The 20053-nt window shown below is 46.9% G+C and overlaps 1 long non-coding RNA gene across 1 annotated transcript in view; it reads left to right on the top strand.

The window, feature by feature from the left end:
• Window positions 1-19007, top strand: part of LOC134927205 (uncharacterized) — a 90608-nt gene extending 71601 nt beyond the window's left edge. Inside the window, exons 5-6 of the long non-coding RNA XR_010177581.1 lie at window positions 4394-4449; window positions 18800-19007. This is a non-coding gene — a long non-coding RNA (uncharacterized LOC134927205). The remainder of the gene's footprint in view (window positions 1-4393; window positions 4450-18799) is intronic.
• Window positions 19008-20053: the final 1046 nt, after the last annotated feature.

Genomic DNA, 20053 nt, shown 5'->3' with positions numbered 1-20053 from the left:
GCAGGCTTGCTGGGCGCTATTCTTTACTCGGTTCAGTTTCATCATCACCTACAGGCCCAGTTCTAAGAACACTAAAGCTGATGCCCTGTCACGTTGTTTTCTTCCTGTTCACGATAACCATTCTCCTACCACCCCAATTATTCCAGCAGCCTCTGTCTGAACCGGTCTCACACAGGATCTACACACACAATTAGCTCAGGTTCAGGAGCAGGCTCGAAGAAACACTCCCGTTGGCCGTCTCTTCATTCCTGAGTTTCTGAGAGGTAGTGTCCTTGCCGAGTGTCACGATAACAAGGTTGCTGGCCATCCAGGTGTTGCTAAGACGCTGGAGTTGCTCTTTCACTCTGTGTGGTGGCCTAATCTTCCCAAGGATGTTAGGGAGTTCATTCTCTCTTGCCAAGATTGTGCTAGGTACAAGGTGTCCCGGTCTCTTCCCATTGGGCAGCTCCTGTCTCTAGCTATTCCAGTCAGGCCATGGTCACACATTTCTATGGATTTCGTGGTGGATCTTCCACTTTCCTATGGTTTTCAAGTGATCTGGGTGGTGGTGGATCGATTTAGCAAAATGGCCCATTTAATTTCTTTACCTCGATTACCATCCGCTCAGGTTCTGGCAATATTGTTCCTTCGACATGTTTTCAAGCTCAATGGATTACCTGTGGCTATTGTCTCGGACCGGGGACCACAGTTTATTGCCCATTTCTGGAAGCTCTTTTGCACTTCGTTAAACATGAGACTCCGTTTAACCTCTGGAAACCATCCGCAGTCTAACGGGCAGATGGAGCGTGTGAACCAATCTCTGAAGCAATATCTGCGTATTTATGCTGCTAAGCTTCAGAACAATTGGTCAGAATATCTTGCTCTGGCCGAGTTTGCTTACAACGCCTGTCATTCATCCACCAAGGTGTCTCCGTTCTTTTCAGTCCTTGGCTTTCATCCCAGAGCCAATTCTTTTTGTCCCAATTATCCATCTTCTTCCTTGGCCTTGACTTCCCGTCTCAGAGTTAATTGGAAAAAGGTGCAACTTGCTCTTAAGAAAGCTGCCTTCCGAGGAGAAAAAAATTTCGGACAGGTTCCGACGTCCATGCACCTTTAAGGTGGGAGACAAGGTGTGGTTGTCAACCCGTAACATCAAACTCCGACAACTATCGGCTAAGTTGGGACCCTAATTCATCGGGCCATTTTTTGTTATCAAATAGCTCAATACGGTTGCCTTTCGGCTACAATTGCCTAAATCTCTTAAGATTTCTAACACCTTTCTTTGTTCTCTGCTCAAGCCATTTGTCTTTTCCAGGAAATTCCCTCTGAGAATTATCCGAGTTAGACCTCCTGTGGATGTTCAGGGCCAACAGGAATTCCTGGTGGAAAAGGTTTTGGATTCTAAGTTTTCCCATGGTCAGCTCTGTTTTTTGGTCCATTGGAAGGGGCATGGCCCAGAGGAGTGATCTTGGGTCCAGGACAAGGATTTGCATGACCCTAAGCTAAAAAAAAGCTTTTTTTTTCGGGAATTTCCTCATAAACCTGGGTTTAGGGGTTCCTTAACCCCTCCTCAAGGGGGAAGGGGGGTACTGTTAGCAGTGGTGGTTTTTGTGGCTCGTGCCGGCTCCCTGCCGTTGCTAGGCAACGGGGCTGGCGCATCACTTCTGCCGCTGGGCGTCCATCTCCGGCCGGTTGCCTAGCAACTGGAGACTCCAGGCGGCCGCCCTGCACTTCAGTCCCGGCTGTTACTAAGCAGCAGGGATGTCGCGCTCAGTGCGCCACACAACAGCTGGGGCTATTAGGATCCAGGGGGCTGGCCTGACTGTCTCTTCCATGGTTGGTCAGTAGGACCTTTTTATGGGAGCCAGGGCAGTGCAGCCTCGCCGATGATAGCTTCCTGTGGAGCCTGTCTTCCTGCCTCTGGTGTGTTCCTGCTTCCAACTTGTGTACTCCAGTATCCGGTGTCCAGTTCCCCGAGTCCGGTCTGAGGGATCGTTTCCTGCTTTCCTCCTGGTCTGCCTTCCAGTGGAGTGGTCTGGTATCTGAAGCCTCGGGATTCCGGTCGTTTCCTGCGCGAACCTTTCGTGGCAATGTGAGTAGCGCCTCTGCCGCACATTGCGGCAGAAGCCGTATTTTCTTTATCTGTTTTTGGTTGTGTTATTCTTGCGGAGGCTTCTGCATTGCTGTCCTCGCCTTATTACGACGGTTTCGTATTTGGCAGTTAGGCTGCATTGCTTTGGTTTGTTGTTGTTCCTGGCGGCCGTGCCGCACATAAACTAGTTGTTAATTTTTTGTATTCTTCTCTTTAATAGTTGTGTCAGTCTTAGTAAGTTTTCCCCTTGTTCTCTCTCAGTCTCGGTTAATGCCTTGTCACCTTTTAAGACTGGGGGAATCGGAGTCTGGGCGGACCTAATTCGCCCATTTAAACGTGGCTGCCGTGAGCAGAAGATTAGCTTTGCAGGCGTTAATTGACCACTGGGAAGGACACCGGAGTCAGGGATTTTGTTAGGTGTAGCTGTGTATCCCAGGCCTGCCGCAGCTTCAAGCGTCTGTACTTGGAACTCTTCTGTTGCCACCCAATCTTCTGGGTTCCTAGTACATAGAACATAACACAGTTCATGTTTTCCTGGTCTCCTCACAGAATTACAAGTGGAATAATTAGATCCGCCTGTGGATCTTTTAAAACGTGTCAGTAAGTAATGAATGCAACTGCGCACCTGCTATGAAAATATGAACTGTCTGGGGTCCTGAGGACCGAGTTTGGGAACCACTGTTGTAGAAGAACTGACATTTTGGATGCAGGGCATTTGCCTACAGATCTGTTCCCCAGTTTGGTCTAAGCCTCTTTTGGAAGACTATGTGGCTCAGCAGTATGCCCTGCTAGCACATCATTCTACAGGAGCTGCTGCTGAGAGCAGCTGCACAGACATACTGTATGCATGCAGTTCTTATTCACCAGCTGCATAGCAAAGCAGAGTCTGGGGGCAGTGGGTGAACCTTGAAAGTATAACTGGCAGGGAAAAAACTTTTGTAATTGTGTTAAGGGCCCTACACACTTAAAGATTTCACTGAACGTTATGAACGTTCTCGTTCATTGATGAACGAGAGTTCGTTCATATCATTCAGTGTGTAGGCACCAACGATGAACGATGCGCGGCCCCACGCTCGTTCAGCGTTGGTGCCGGGTCGCTTATACATGCAAGCCAATATGGACAATCTCGTCCATATTAGCATGCAGTGCTATGGAGGCGGGTGACATGGGGAGTGCAGAAACTTCACTTCCCCCATCACCTCCCCCCGCCGCCGGGTCGCCCGTCGCCCGTATCGGCCCATCGGGCAGCTCGGCGGCGGGTCACCGAGTGTGTAGGGCCCATTACTGTAGCCAATACACTGTAGCAGTGTAAAAAGTCAAACAAAAAGTGTGGTCTGTGCAATGGGGAGCTTGCTCATTGGGAGATATATAACGTGCAGCGTTGCTGGTAATTGAACTTTACCAATGGTCATGAAACCTGGCTGTCAATAGGGCAAATGAGGCATGTATATTTCAGTTGAGCAATCCCATTGTGTCCCTAATGACTTTGGGTTCTATGGACCTGATTCAGATGCAGTCACAATGCTGCTATTGTAAGAAAATCAGTTGATGTTTTCTTACTGTGCATGCGTCTGAGCCGCAGTACACACATGCATCGAGTGAACTGCAACTGCGGTCACACTGAGGAATCTCGAAGTCGGAAAATATTACAGTACACACATCACGGACAAACTCCACACAGATGGCCTCCGTGTGCGTACTTGTTCTGCCGTGCGTGCACATGTCCGCAAGTTGTGTATGACCGCTCACGCGGTCCTGCGTATTAGCGCGTGGTATGAGTAATTACGGTAGCATTTGTACTCGCATGGAAAAGCCACAAAGACATATCACATATTTAATCCACATAGTGCATAATGTACACATAGCCCACATGCACCACACCAGCAATTTATACTTGTTTAAAAGGTACAACAACAAAGGGATTCACCTTTACTGGATATGAGGGAAAAGCATTAGGTTATGAGGTGGTGTTTGGTATCCAACTGTAGGGTATTTTAAGGGCAACATTCCGGTAGCAGTTTGCAGAAGATAGTACGCTCCTGCGCATAGTTATGCGCAGGAACAAGATATTATTACAATTATACTGTGTTTACTGTACTCTGATATTCGGCGGGAACCCAGTGGAGACCAACTGCAAGCACACCTGGAACAGACATCGCCCACCTATTCAAACCAACCTATGACCCCTCCTGTACTGTAAATGACCAGCCCTTTGACCTATGGATGAAGAGGTTACAGTTTCCATTGTATTGTGTTTTTACCAACTGTATAAAAGCCAAAGTAGCCTAGCCGGTCACTCTCTCTCTCTCTCTCTCTCTGAAGGTCATCTTGCCTGATTGATCTGAGCACCAGACTGTGTGGTGTTGGCGAAACCAAACGTATGTACCATTGTTTTGTCGCCTCTTTTCTGTTATTGTAATTGTATATCTGTTGTAACCCCTTTTCAGCAATTATATGTTGGTGGGTCAGATCCTAACATCTTAAATACTATTGGTGTCGTGTCTCTTTCCCTGCTAAGGTTATAAGCGTATGTCAGGAACACATGTAGCTGCATTGTGCTCTCAGTGTGTCGGTGTGTGTGTGTATGCACTGCGTGTACTTTGTACATCCGTCGCGGCGTGTGTACGCAAAGTGCGTGCACGGTACGGGGCTTTGTACGCTAACTGAGTAAAAAGTACAGAGGTTAAGGATTGAATACAGCGGCCGCAGCGGCTCAATTTTAAAGTGTATTGAGTGTATTAAAGTATTGCTTTTAGTCTTGTAAGTAAATCAACATTTACAGGAATTAGTTGCAAAGTGAGTGAGCATTTGGGGGTGGTAACGGAGAGTGATCGTCCAAATGCAGGTGTGTCATGGCTGTTCAGACAGCATTTTCTGGGCTTGCGTAATATTAATGTATTAATAATATATTCATAAATTAGCAGTTGTGATCTTACTACTGAAGAGCCCTCTGCGCCCTTGGAGAGCAGCTCAACCTGCACATCTACAGAGGCACTCAGACTCTGTGACATGACCTGACTTGTGACGATGGTACTGATGTATCCGCAGTTATACACTGTTGGATGGAAATGATGCAACTGCAGTGGGAGTCCTTATGCTTAGTTTAGCTTCTGCCCATATTAGCACATAATCACAATTGTGTACAGCATAAGTTAGCAACAGCAGCAGTAAGAACAACCACATCTGAATCAGTCCCAATGAGGCTCAGTCACAAAGCGGCTATTGTATGCATATCGATAGATGTTTTCTTACTGCGCATACGTCTGAGCCGCAGTGCGTACATGCAGCATGTGAATAGCGATTACAGTCGCATCAGGAATTAGTCATAAAGTAAGTGACAGGAAGACAGCGTCTGAGAGTTGGAACGGGAAGTGGTCGGCCAAACACAGGTGTATCATGGCCATTTAGATGCCCATTTTGTGGTCGTGTATAAATTAGCAATTGTGATCTTACTTGCTACTGGAGAGCCTCCTGCATTCCAGAACAGCAGCTCAGCCTGTGCATCTACAGAGGCGCTCAAGACTCTCCAACATGGGGGGTGATTCCGAGTTGTTCGCTCGCTAGCTGCTTTTAGCAGCATTGCACACGGTAAGCCGCCGCCTACTGGGAGTGTATCTTAGGATAGCAGAATTGCGAACAAAAGCTTTGCTAATTTTCTCGTAACGATTACCGTTCACCCAGCCACTCCCCCGTTTCTCCAGACACTCCCGCGTTTTGGAACTCGAACGCCTGTGTTTTTCCGCACACTCCCATAAAACGGCCAGTTTCCGCCCAGAAACACCCACTTCCTGTCAATCACACTACGATCACCACAGCGATGAAAAAGCTTTGTTATGCCGTGAGTAAAATACCTAACTTTTGCGTAAAATAACTATGCGCATGCGCTCTGCGAACCTTGCGCATGCGCAGTAAGCGACTAATCGCAGTATAGCGAAAATCGGCAACGAACGAACAACTCGGAATGACCCCCATGATCCGATTTGCAATGATGGTACCAGTGTATCAGCAATTTTACACCGCCGGATGGAAATGATGCCATAGCAGTGGGCGTCCCTATGCTCAGGTTAGCTTCTGCCCATATTAGGACATAATCGCAAATGCAAAAGATAGCAACAACAGTAGCAGCGGCATATTAACAGAATGGAAGGCCCGTGTGCAACCTCCTCCATCAAGGCCCCCTCCTCTGCAGCCGGCACCGCAACTGAGTCTGGGCACTAGAGTCACACAGACTCTTTTGTGCTTGCGCATATCTCCAGACATTTTCCCAGACATTTCCTTACTGCGCATGCACAAATCTCCGGGAAAATGGTCGCTGCACAATTTAATCTGAGGTTTGTGGAGAGATGTTGCCGTTGGTGGGGGACTCTGGAGAGTTGAGTATTTAAAAAATGGGTGTAGGGTATGCAGGGTGGGCCACCCTGGACCCCCGGGGGGTCTGCCGTGTACCCATTCTAGATATGCCATTGAGCAGTAGCAAGAACAACCACACCTGAATGAGCCTCAATACGCAGAATGTCTTCTCATGTGATTTACTTGACACAAGTAACAATAAAGCTTATGCACAGGGTCTTTTTTCCTTTTAACATGTTGTAGGCAATATTATAAAACAAAATGTGAACTAGGATAGAAAGGAGAATAATAAATGACTTGTGATATACTAGTTGCAAATTGTAATAATATAGTAATTGCACAGTGACGCTCAAACATACCTTAACAGTAGCAATGTTTGTAGTCCTTTAATTCAAATGTTGGTTCTACCTTTTGGTTAGTATAAAAATTAGTGTCCATAGATTACATAGAGAAAGATAAAATAAGCAATCAAAACAAAGTTCACACAATACAAGTACAGCCGATTTACAGAACTATAGGCCTGATTCATGTCTGGTAGCATTATGTTAAATGTTAGTTGGTTGGTACATTGCACATGTGCACATGTCACTTGCAATGCGGCTGCAGACGTAAGGTGATTGATAGTCTGCAGACATTTTGGGGTTTGGAAGGTGGCGGAGGTGGCCTCCATTTTGTGGGAGTGCTGAAGCCAAGGTCTGTGTCTTCTGACTGACATTTCTTGACCTTAGTGACGGAGCTGCAGCTGCCGCTCTGCATAACCTCATGGGTTACTCAGATGGCTGATGGTGTTGCAGAGTGGTCTGATGTTGCATCCTTGATTACATCAGAGGCTCATACATGCATGCAAGAGGCGTCTAATTATGCCAGATGCCTCCTGCTTCATTACCATATCTGAGCACTGCTGCTGTTCAGAACCATAATAACGTATAGGCAAACTGGGCCCAGGGCCCCACAAATCTAGGGGCCTTCGAGCAGGGGTGGTGTTCACACAATCAGAGTGGCGAGGCAGCATTGCCCGAGCATGCAGCTAGACAGTGATTGTCTGTCAGCATCCTGATTGGTGGATGGCTGGAGCTATCCACCAATCAGAGTGCTGACAGCCTTTCATTGTATGACAGCATGTAGAGAGATGGTGTGGATCCGCCAGATTGGTAAGCTATTATTTTTGTTATAATGGGTTCATATGAATGGTGTGTAGGCAGGTCCATAAGTAAAGGGGGCCCCTGGTGCCAGATTTGAGGGGGAGCCAAGGGGCTACCTACTGCCGGGTCCCGGAAGTTTCAGTTTCCCAGCAGTCACTAAGTGGATGGAGCCAGAGCCAGCTACATAGCAGCTGCTGATCCTGGTTGCTGGCGGGAGTGAGACATGGCAGGGGTTGAGAGCCAGAGAGCAGCAGTGACAGCTGGTGGGGACAGCAGGATGGAGACAGCCTCACAAAGGTGGGGACTGCTAGAGAGCAGTGATCAGGTGCCACAGGACAAGGCCATAACTGCCAATTGTCCCGATTGTGGCGGGATAGTCTAGTTTTTCACGGTCGGTCCCACTGTAGCACCCGCAGGCCACAGTGTCCCGTGGTGGGGGGCGTCAGTTGGGAGATTCCCCCCCCCCACAGTCACTCCCAGCTCTGAGCAGAGCAGCAGTGAATAGATGCTGTGTGCATGCGCACAACGTCTATTCCTCGACAGGGAGGGATAGGGGGCATGGCAGCAGCTCACTGAGCACTGTTCATGCCCCCATATTGACAAAAATGGGGGCATGGCCTGCGTTTACGGCTCTTGCTGTGAGGCCATGCCCCTACCGACATGGCCACGTCCCCACTGCAAAGCCATGCCCACTAACTTCAGGCGCGTGCCTTCGGCGTGCGAAGACGGACCTACTTAGCAGAATAAAAATTTGGGAGGTATGCAAGGGTCAGTGAAGAATGCGGTCATGTAGGATCTGTCACACATACAGGTCATATAGATATGCTGCATGTAGAGTAGGTGTACCCATATATGCAGTACGGGTCTGCTATGTTATGCCAACGCTTGGGATCCCGGTGGCCAGCATACCTGCACCAGGATCCCGACCGCTGACATGCAGCCAGCGGGGTGAGCACAGAAGAGCCCCTTGCGGGCACGGTGGCGCGCTATGCGTGTCACGCTATTTATTCCCCCTCCAGGGGTGTCGTGGACACCCCAAGAGGGAGAATAATTGTCGGTATGCCGGCTGTCAGGATTCTGGCATTGGTATGGTGAGCGCCGAGATCCCGTCAGCCGGCATATCAAATGCCTCCCATACAGTACAGGTATAGTCTTCCCTACCCCTATAAGCAGTACATGCATAGTACCCCTATCCCTGCGCTATAGGTGCATAGTCCCCACTACCCCAATACCTATATACAATATGTGTTTAGTTCCCCCTACCCCTTTATTCGGTACATGTATAGTCCTCCCCAACCTTTATATAAAGTATGTATAGAGAGCTTTATGTCATATGTACATATCTGTTGCTTGTGGCGTGCAAAAAAACAACAAACAAGTTATAGGGAGTGCACCATATGACTTCCTTGCCCCGGTTGACAAAAATCCTAATTTCAGCACTGGTGTAGGGGCCTTGGTGCATTGCTCTACCTGGGTGTGGTATAGGAGATCTACATTCACTAGGTCTACAGTCATTAGGTCGACCCCATATGGTCGACAGGCATAAGGTCAACATTCACAAATGGTTAACATAATGAAAGGTCGACACTGGAAAAGGTTGACAGGTACAAAAGTTGACAGGGTCAAAAGGTCGACTTGACAATGGGCACCCTTTTTCTCATTTTTGGGCTTAATGTGGATAGTTTTGGAATCTGGGGCCACCATTTGAAGAAATGCATCCCCTTGTTGACCATATGTGTGTTGACCATTGTCATGTCGACCATATGAACTTGTCGACATTTTGTACCTGTCAACATTCCATATGTCGACCTCTTGTTCATGTCATACGTTGACCTTTTGTGAATGTCGACCTAATGATTTTCGATCTAATATATGTCGACCTAAAGTCAAGATCCCGCTTTACCCATGACCTACTATGCTGAGAAGACAGCCCTGCTGCTGATTCCAAGTAAGCAGCTGCAACATTCTTTCCATCCACACCTACTCAGACCCTATGTACACATTTGTGAGACTGCAACAAAGTGCAAATGGAACAATATTATTTTAGGCATACAGAGCAATATTGGACATAGCAGAAAACTGCACCACTTCATTCTGTATTAGCTCTGCTCACCGAGGGGTGAATTTAATAAGAATCGTGTTTAACCCGTGTTTGACTGAGATCAAACACGGGTGATATCTATCATATAAGGGAGCTTTTTAAAACTAAAACACAGGAATTTACTAGTGATGAGCACCGGAAATTTTTCGGGTTTTGTGTTTTGGTTTTGGGTTCGGTTCCGCGGCCGTGTTTTGGGTTCGAACGCGTTTTGGCAAAACCTCACCGAATTTTTTTTGTCGGATTCGGGTGTGTTTTGGATTCGGGTGTTTTTTTCAAAAAACCCTAAAAAACAGCTTAAATCATAGAATTTGGGGGTCATTTTGATCCCAAAGTATTATTAACCTCAATAACCATAATTTCCACTCATTTTCAGTCTATTCTAAACACCTCACACCTCACAATATTATTTTTAGTCCTAAAATTTGCACCGAGGTCGCTGGATGGCTAAGCTAAGCGACCCAAGTGGCCGACACAAACACCTGGCCCATCTAGGAGTGGCACTGCAGTGTCACGCAGGATGGCCCTTCCAAAAAACACTCCCCAAACAGCACATGACGCAAAGAAAAAAAGAGGCGCAATGAGGTAGCTGTGTGAGTAAGCTAAGCGACCCTAGTGGCCGACACAAACACCTGGCCCATCTAGGAGTGGCACTGCAGTGTCACGCAGGATGGCCCTTCCAAAAAACACTCCCCAAACAGCACATGACGCAAAGAAAAAAAGAAGCGCAATGCGGTAGCTGTGTGAGTAAGCTAAGCGACCCTAGTGGCCAACACAAACACCTGGCCCATCTAGGAGTGGCACTGCAGTGTCACGCAGGATGGCCCTTCCAAAAAACACCCCCCAAACAGCACACGACGCAAAGAAAAATGAAAGAAAAAAGAGGTGCAAGATGGAATTGTCCTTGGGCCCTCCCACCCACCCTTATGTTGTATAAACAAAACAGGACATGCACACTTTAACCAACCCATCATTTCAGTGACAGGGTCTGCCACACGACTGTGACTGAAATGACGGGTTGGTTTGGACCCCCACCAAAAAAGAAGCAATTAATCTCTCCTTGCACAAACTGGCTCTACAGAGGCAAGATGTCCACCTCATCATCATCCTCCGATATATCACCGTGTACATCCCCCTCCTCACAGATTATCAATTCGTCCCCACTGGAATCCACCATCTCAGCTCCCTGTGTACTTTGTGGAGGCAATTGCTGCTGGTCAATGTCTCCACGGAGGAATTGATTATAATTCATTTTAATGAACATCATCTTCTCCACATTTTCTGGATGTAACCTCGTACGCCGATTGCTGACAAGGTGAGCGGCGGCACTAAACACTCTTTCGGAGTACACACTTGTGGGAGGGCAACTTAGGTAGAATAAAGCCAGTTTGTGCAAGGGCCTCCAAATTGCCTCTTTTTCCTGCCAGTATAAGTACGGACTGTCTGACGTGCCTACTTGGATGCGGTCACTCATATAATCCTCCACCATTCTTTCAATGGGGAGAGAATCATATGCAGTGACAGTAGACGACATGTCCGTAATCGTTGTCAGGTCCTTCAGTCCGGACCAGATGTCAGCATCAGCAGTCGCTCCAGACTGCCCTGCATCACCGCCAGCGGGTGGGCTCGGAATTCTGAGCCTTTTCCTCGCACCCCCAGTTGCGGGAGAATGTGAAGGAGGAGATGTTGACAGGTTGCGTTCCGCTTGACTTGACAATTTTGTCACCAGCAGTTCTTTGAACCCCAGCAGACTTGTGTCTGCCGGAAAGAGAGATCCAAGGTAGGTTTTAAATCTAGGATCGAGCACGGTGGCCAAAATGTAGTGCTCTGATTTCAACAGATTGACCACCCGTGAATCCTTGTTAAGCGAATTAAGGGCTCCATCCACAAGTCCCACATGCCTAGCGGAATCGCTCTGTGTTAGCTCCTCCTTCAATGTCTCCAGCTTCTTCTGCAAAAGCCTGATGAGGGGAATGACCTGACTCAGGCTGGCAGTGTCTGAACTGACTTCACGTGTGGCAAGTTCAAAAGGTTGCAGAACCTTGCACAACGTTGAAATCATTCTCCACTGCGCTTGAGACAGGTGCATTCCACCTCCTATATCGTGCTCAGTTGTATAGGCTTGAATGGCCTTTTGCTGCTCCTCCAACCTCTGAAGCATATAGAGGGTTGAATTCCACCTCGTTACCACTTCTTGCTTCAGATGATGGCAGGGCAGGTTCAGGCGTTTTTGGTGGTGCTCCAGTCTTCTGTACGTGGTGCCTGTACGCCGAAAGTGTCCCGCAATTCTTCTGGCCACCGACAGCATCTCTTGCACGCCCCTCTCGTTTTTTAAATAATTCTGCACCACCAAATTCAAGGTATGTGCAAAACATGGGACGTGCTGGAATTTGCCCAGATTTAATGCACACACAATATTGCTGGCGTTGTCCGATGCCACAAATCCACAGGAGAGTCCAATTGGGGTAAGCCATTCTGCGATGATCTTCCTCAGTTGCCGTAAGAGGTTTTTAGCTGTGTGCGTATTCTGGAAAGCGGTGATACAAAGCGTAGCCTGCCTAGGAAAGAGTTGGCGTTTGCGAGATGCTGCTACTGGTGCCGCCGCTGCTGTTCTTGCGGCGGGAGTCCATACATCTACCCAGTGGGCTGTCACAGTCATATAGTCCTGAGCCTGCCCTGCTCCACTTGTCCACATGTCCGTGGTTAAGTGGACATTGGGTACAACTGCATTTTTTAGGACACTGGTGAGTCTTTTTCTGAGGTCTGTGTACATTTTCGGTATCGCCTGCCTAGAGAAATGGAACCTAGATGGTATTTGGTACCGGGGACACAGTACCTCCAACAAGTCTCTAGTTGCCTCTGCAGTAATGATGGATACCGGAACCACGTTTCTCACCACCCAGGATGCCAAGGCCTCAGTTATCCGCTTTGCAGCAGGATGACTGCTGTGATATTTCATCTTCCTCGCAAAGGACTGTTGGACAGTCAATTGCTTGGTGGAAGTAGTAAAAGTGGTCTTACGAGTACGACTTCCCCTCTGGGATGACCATCGACTCCCAGCAGCAACAACAGCAGCGCCAGCAGCAGTAGGCGTTACACGCAAGGATGCATCGGAGGAATCCCAGGCAGGAGAGGACTCGTCAGAATTGCCAGTGGCAGTGACATGGCCTGCAGGACTATTGGCATTCCTGGGGAAGGAGGAAATTGACACTGAGGGAGTTGGTGGGGTGGTTTGCGTGAGCTTGGTTACAAGAGGAAGGGATTTACTGGTCAGTGGACTGCTTCCGCTGTCGCCCAAAGTTTTTGAACTTGTCACTGACTTATGATGAATGCGCTGCAGGTGACGTATAAGGGAGGATGTTCCGAGGTGGTTAACGTCCTTACCCCTACTTATTACAGCTTGACAAAGGCAACACACAGCTTGACAAATGTTGTCCGCATTTCTGTTGAAATACTTCCACACCGAAGAGCTGATTTTTTTGGTATTTTCACCAGGCATGTCAATGGCCCTATTCCTCCCACGGACAACAGGTGTCTCCCCGGATGCCTGACTTAAACAAACCACCTCACCGTCAGAATCCTCCTGGTCAATTTCCTCCCCAGCACCAGCAACACCCATATCCTCCTCATCCTGGTGTACTTCAACACTGACATCTTCAATCTGACTATCAGGAACTGGACTGCGGGTGCTCCTTCCAGCACTTGCAGGGGGCATGCAAATGGTGGAAGGCGCATGCTCTTCACGTCCAGTGTTGGGAAGGTCAGGCATCGCAAACGACACAATTGGACTCTCCTTGTGGATTTGTGATTTCGAAGAACGCACAGTTCTTTGCTGTGCTTTTGCCAGCTTGAGTCTTTTCATTTTTCTAGCGAGAGGCTGAGTGCTTCCATCCTCAAGTGAAGCTGAACCACTAGCCATGAACATAGGCCAGGGCCTCAGCCGTTCCTTGCCACTCCGTGTGGTAAATGGCATATTGGCAAGTTTACGCTTCTCCTCCGACAATTTTATTTTAGATTTTTGAGTCGTTTTTTTACTGATATTTGGTGTTTTGGATTTTACATGCTCTGTACTATGACATTGGGCATCGGCCTTGGCAGACGACGTTGCTGGCATTTCATCGTCTCGGCCATGACTAGTGGCAGCAGCTTCAGCCCGAGGTGGAAGTCGATCTTGATCTTTCCCTATTTTTGGAACCTCAACATTTTTGTTCTCCATATTTTAATAGGCACAACTAAAAGGCACCTCAGGTAAACAATGGAGATGGATGGATACTAGTATACTTATGGATGGACGAACGACTGCCGACACAGAGGTAGCTACAGCCGTGGACTACCGTACTGCGTCTGCTGCTAATATAGACTGGATGATAATGATATAAAAAAATATATATATATATATCACTACTGCAGCCGGACAGGTATATATTATATAATGACGGACCTGCTGGACACTGTCAGCTCAGCACTGCAGACTCCTAAAGTAAGCTACTAGTATCAAGAAGATAGAAAAAAAAACACCACAGGTAGGTGGTATACAATTATGGATGGACGAGCGACTGCCGACACAGAGGTAGCTACAGCCGTGGACTACCGTACTGCGTCTGCTGCTAATATAGACTGGATGATAATGATATAAAAAAATATATATATATATATCACTACTGCAGCCGGACAGGTATATATTATATAATGACGGACCTGCTGGACACTGTCAGCTCAGCACTGCAGACTCCTAAAGTAAGCTACTAGTATCAAGAAGATAGAAAAAAAAAAAAACACCACAGGTAGGTGGTATACAATTATGGACGGACGAGCGACTTCCGACACAGAGGTAGCTATAGCCGTGGACTACCGTACTGCGTCTGCTGCTAATATAGACTGGATGATAATGAGATATAAAATATATATATATATCACTACTGCAGCCGGACAGGTATATATTATATAATGACGAACCTGCTGGACACTGTCAGCACTGCAGACTCCTAAAGTAAGCTACTAGTATCAAGAAGATAGAAAAAAAAACACCACAGGTAGGTGGTATACAATTATGGATGGACGAGCGACTGCCGACACAGAGGTAGCTACAGCCGTGGACTACCGTACTGCGTCTGCTGCTAATATAGACTGGATGATAATGATATAAAAATATATATATATATATATATATATATATATCACTACTGCAGCCGGACAGGTATATATTATATAATGACGGACCTGCTGGACACTGTCAGCTCAGCACTGCAGACTCCTAAAGTAAGCTACTAGTATCAAGAAGATAGAAAAAAAAAAAAACACCACAGGTAGGTGGTATACAATTATGGATGGACGAGCGACTGCCGACACAGAGGTAGCTACAGCCGTGGACTACCGTACTGCGTCTGCTGCTAATATAGACTGGATGATAATGATATAAAAAATATATATATATCACTACTGCAGCCGGACAGGTATATATTATATAATGACGGACCTGCTGGACACTGTCAGCAGAATGCGTTTATAGAATAAAAACACCACACGACGAGTGTAACTTTTTCAGGCAGACAATCACAATATACTGGTGGTCAGTGGTCACTGGTCAGTCACACTGGCAGTGGCACTCTGGCAGCAAAAGTGTGCACTGTTAAAATATGTACTCCTGCTATAACTGCTCCCCAGTCTCCCCCACAATTAAGCTGTGTGAGCAGTGAGCACTCAGCACAGTCAGATATACAGTATTACATAGATGATGCAGCACACTGAGGCTGAGCACAGATATGGTATGTGACTGTGTCACACTGTGTATCGTTTTTTTTCAGGCAGAGAACGGATTAATTAAACTGGTGGTCACTGGTCACACTATCAGCAAGTAGTACTCCTAATATGCTCCCCAAAATTAGTAAATCAAGTGTCTCTACTCTCTAGTCTACTCTAAACGGAGAGGACGCCAGCCACGTCCTCTCCCTATCAATCTCAATGCACGTGTGAAAATGGCGGCGACGCGCGGCTCCTTATATAGAATCCGAGTCTCGCGATAGAATACGAGCCTTGCGAGAATCCGACAGCGGGATGATGACGTTCGGGCGCGCTCGGGTTAACCGAGCAAGGCGGGAAGATCCGAGTCTGCCTCGGACCCGTGTAAAAAGCGTGAAGTTCGGGGGGGTTCGATTTCCGAGAAACCGAACCCGCTCATCACTAGAATTTACTATGTTCCCATGTTTTAGTTACAGTATTCATGTTTTTCTATGGTGTATGTGCTCGTGTTTGGCTGCCATGTTTGCCGGCAGCCAAACACTCCTGTACATGAAGCCTACACAGATCAGTGAGATATGTGCAGTGCTTCTCTGTTAAAATGTGTAAAAAATAAATAAATAAAAACTGTGTGGGGTCCTTCCCCATAAGCATATCCAGCCCCGGCCTCTTTGAGCATGTTCTGGTTTAAAAATACAGGGGGAAAAGTTGACCTCTGTTAAGCTTGTGGTTAGCCACACAGCTGTGATTTCCACAATACGCTTCTATGGAGAATTCTCACCATAGAAGCATATGGGAACTGGTGATTGACAGCGTGAAAGCACAGGCCAATCAGGGGAGCGGCACTACATGGCAATCCCTAATTGGCTGGTGGGTCTTCTACTGACAGAAGTCATGTGGTGGCCAGGATTTGGGAAAGGGGATCTATGTGTACACACATAAATCTCCTACGTTTGTTGGGCATGCATATAGGGTTTTTCTATTATTAATCCCTGGATGTCTACTGGAACGAAGAGGACTGATGTACACTGAAATAGATGAGTATTTTTTTATTTTTTACAAGTTACGGTGAATTCCACTGGAGAAGAGGATGTGAATGACTACAGGGGATGTATGTGTGAGTGTGCAAGGGTGTTTCATTTACTTTAAAAAAAAATTCTTTCACAGTCGGAACTACAGGGACCAGCATACCCTTAATGCCCTGCATGCTGGTACTTGTGGTTCTCCAAGTACCAGCATGTGGGGGAGGCTGCTGGGACTTGTAATTCCACAAGACAATGGGCTAGATGCGTCATCGCTTGGAAAGTGACAAAATGGAGAGTGAAAACGTATCAACCAATCATCTCCTAACTGCCATGTGACATGGCAGTTAGGACCTGATTGGCTCCCACTTTTTCACTCTCCATTTTATCACTTTCCAAGTGATGATGCATCTAGCCCAATATTTCAACATTTTACACCTGAATTGCTATCAACTTAGCACCCACTGCCCAGGGGTTCCGAGGATAGCCTTGAGCTTCAGCCCTTGCCTTGGGAGCCCTGCAGGACTTTATTGGGGCGGTCCCCACTCCCCTAGGAATCCCCAGCCAGAGCTGACTAGTTGGAGGGGGGTTATGCTAAGGCTGCCGAGATCAATATAAATGTGTCCCCTGGTGGTGGCAAAACCGCCCTGGTTAGTGGAGTCCGGTGCTGGTCTCTTTTCCCTTCATGTTTTTGAAACATGACCACTCCAGGAGCCCAGTTTTGGTTCTATAAATACTGGGGGGCCACACACATCCCCCTGTATTTTTACAGCCACGATCATCTCAAGGAGCCCAGATATGGTTGTGCTTATGGGGGGGGCACACAGCTTTTTGTAAAAATTTTTAACCATTTCAACACATTCTAACAGAGAAACACTGCACAGATCTCACTGGTCTGTGCAGGCTTCTCTTAACACGCTGCTGAGTTGGATGCCTATTTGAAAAGTGCCGTTTGATCCGAGTTTGCTCAATTCATAGGTGTGTTTGCAGAAACAATTCTAGGTAAATTCCTGTGTTTCAGTGTTGTCTATGGAATTTACTGTCGAGTTTGGCCAATGGTGTATTTGGTGGTTTTTCCCCGTCCACCCGTGTTTTAAACTTCTGTTTCACCTAACACTCCCGTGTTTGGATTTGGTAAATTTCTGTGTTTTGAAAAATTGTAAAATACTCCCGTGTTTGCCAACACGGAATTTAGTAAATTTACCCCCAGATGTGAATGTAACTGTGATCTTAGCAAGTTTAGCTTTGCATGTGTGCCACGTGATAAGTGGCACATCACACCATTCGTCTCAAATTTACTGTTTCACTCTGTATGTTATAATTTTATCGTTTATTTATATGGTATTTTTATCATTTTTAAATAAAGGAAAAATGACAAAAATACATACAATTAATATAGTATAAAAAAGTTCAGACAAGGGGAAAATCAAACCGTGAGATATTAAGACTACTGAGTAATATTTATATGCAGTAGAATTAAATGCATCAGTACCCTGAGAAGGGTAGACCAAAAGGATCCGAGTTGCTGACTATAAGTGGGGGTAAACTGGAGATAAGTATACTGCAAGGTGAGAATCAGGGTGGAGGGTCCTACTCATGAGGGCTTACATTCTAGGGAACTGTGTATATATTGGTGGTCATTCCAAGTTGATCGCACGTAGCAACTTTTTGTTGCTCTTGCCATCAACTTGACGCCGCCTATGGGGGAGTATATGTTAGCATAGCAGGGCTGTGATCGCTTGTGCAGCCCTGCTATGCTAAAAAAGTTTCCTGCAAAACAAAACCAGGGTCAGACCTACTTACCCTGTGCGACGGATCCAGCGACGAAGGTCCCGGGATTGAAGTCAGACATCCGCCCTCCAAAAGCCTGGACACGCCTGCATTCGGATCTCCACGCCCGGAAAACGGTGAGTAGATGCCCCGGAACGCCTCCCTGCCGTCAATCTTCTTGCCATCGCCACTGTGATCACTTTCAGCTCTGGCGGCGTCGCTGCCTGGCGACGACCATCACCAGGCAACGATGCACGTGAGCATAGCGGGCGCCACGCAGCCACAGTCCCGACCGGTTTGCACCGCAGCGAAGAACCGGAATGACCCCCATTGTGTATTGCAGCTTATTGATGTAGGTACAGAACACAACATTGTATTCTCAACTAAACTGATAGATTAATATTGAAATTTCTCCAAATAAATATTCTTATCATAATGAGTCTCCAGGCAGCCCCTCATACGTGAAGTCCAACTTCCAAATATAATTTCAGATAAATATCAATGATGCAGCACTAAAGCCATCGGACATTCAAAAGCTCAAATTTGATCAATTCTTTGTAAGAACACAGTACAGTTTTGATTGATTGCTGGAGATCCATTTCTCTTGCAGTGGAACAAGATGTAAGAAAGAAGTGTTCGGGTGGAAACCAAAGCACATGCTATACGGAAATCAATATGTAAGCGGAAAGTACAGAAGAGTTAAGTATTCAGATGTTACCACACATAAAAACATCAATTGTCTGGAATCCAAATTCTCAGCAGCTAGATACCATGTGGTTATAATTGTGCTCAGTTACAGCATTCAGAATAAAGGTATGTTTTAGGAGAGGAATGAAGGAAGATTGTCTTGCTTTAACATTGCACCTTGGCCATGCAATACTGTTGAATAGAAATTCAATTCATAAACGTTTTTACAGCAATGTCACTCATCTCTACCTGAAGGTAAGTTAGTGAGTTGATGAAGAGAAAATAAATGGTGGGGTGAATGGATCAAAGGGGAAAACTGAAGGAATAGTTAAATGGAGGGATGAGGGCAAGTGTAATTTTATTTTATTGTGCTCCCTTTACAGCTGTGCGGAGGAGGGGATTGTGCACATAAGACCAAGCTCTCTCCTCTTAGGTGCCAGCTGCTGTGGGAGGGGCCCTATCTCCTATAGATCATAATCACCCTCCACATAACACCACCACCACCACAGCAGCACCTAGACAGGGAGCGGATGGACCACAGCACATGCCCCCTGGGATCCCTGCTTATTTGGCTCTGGGGTGCATAAAGTAGAACATGGAGCAATGTAAGAGGTCAGTGTGCCCCCTTCAAGGCTGGCACTGGATGTGACTGCCTTTCATTGTTTCCTTTATTTTATTTTGCATCCCTTCACCCATTATAGATATGCCAGTGGCTGGGAAAATGAAGAGTTACTGTATGTAATTAAAGTGTTATAAATCATTAATATAACTTCTGCCCCAGCACTCATAGGAAATCCAAGGATGCGGATGGCATGTGATAAAATCGGCCAAACTTGCACTGCGATAATTGATTACATCGCAGGGATGTATCAATTACCGCATGCTGCCACCCCCATCAATATCGCAGCTATCGCTCCAGTCATCCCCCACTTCATGACTACCCCCTCCCACTGCAGGATAATATACTTACCAGTCCACACTGCTCCTGCTGGGCTGACGGGCGTCGGATCCTGTGTTCTGTGGTGACTTCCGGTGCTGTAAAGTGCACTGCAGCGTCACTATACTGCACTGGAGTCACAGCGCAGCATATGGGGGACCCGGCGCCTGGCAGCGCTCACCGGAGCAGCGGACACCGGCTCCCTGGACTGGTAAGTATGTGGGGGTTTTTTACCTTTTT

The sequence above is a fragment of the Pseudophryne corroboree genome, chromosome 1 (assembly GCF_028390025.1).
Source record: "Pseudophryne corroboree isolate aPseCor3 chromosome 1, aPseCor3.hap2, whole genome shotgun sequence".
Lineage (NCBI taxonomy): Eukaryota > Metazoa > Chordata > Amphibia > Anura > Myobatrachidae > Pseudophryne > Pseudophryne corroboree.
The sequence above is the reverse complement of the archived record's forward strand: the minus strand, read 5'-3'. Positions and strand labels throughout refer to the sequence as shown.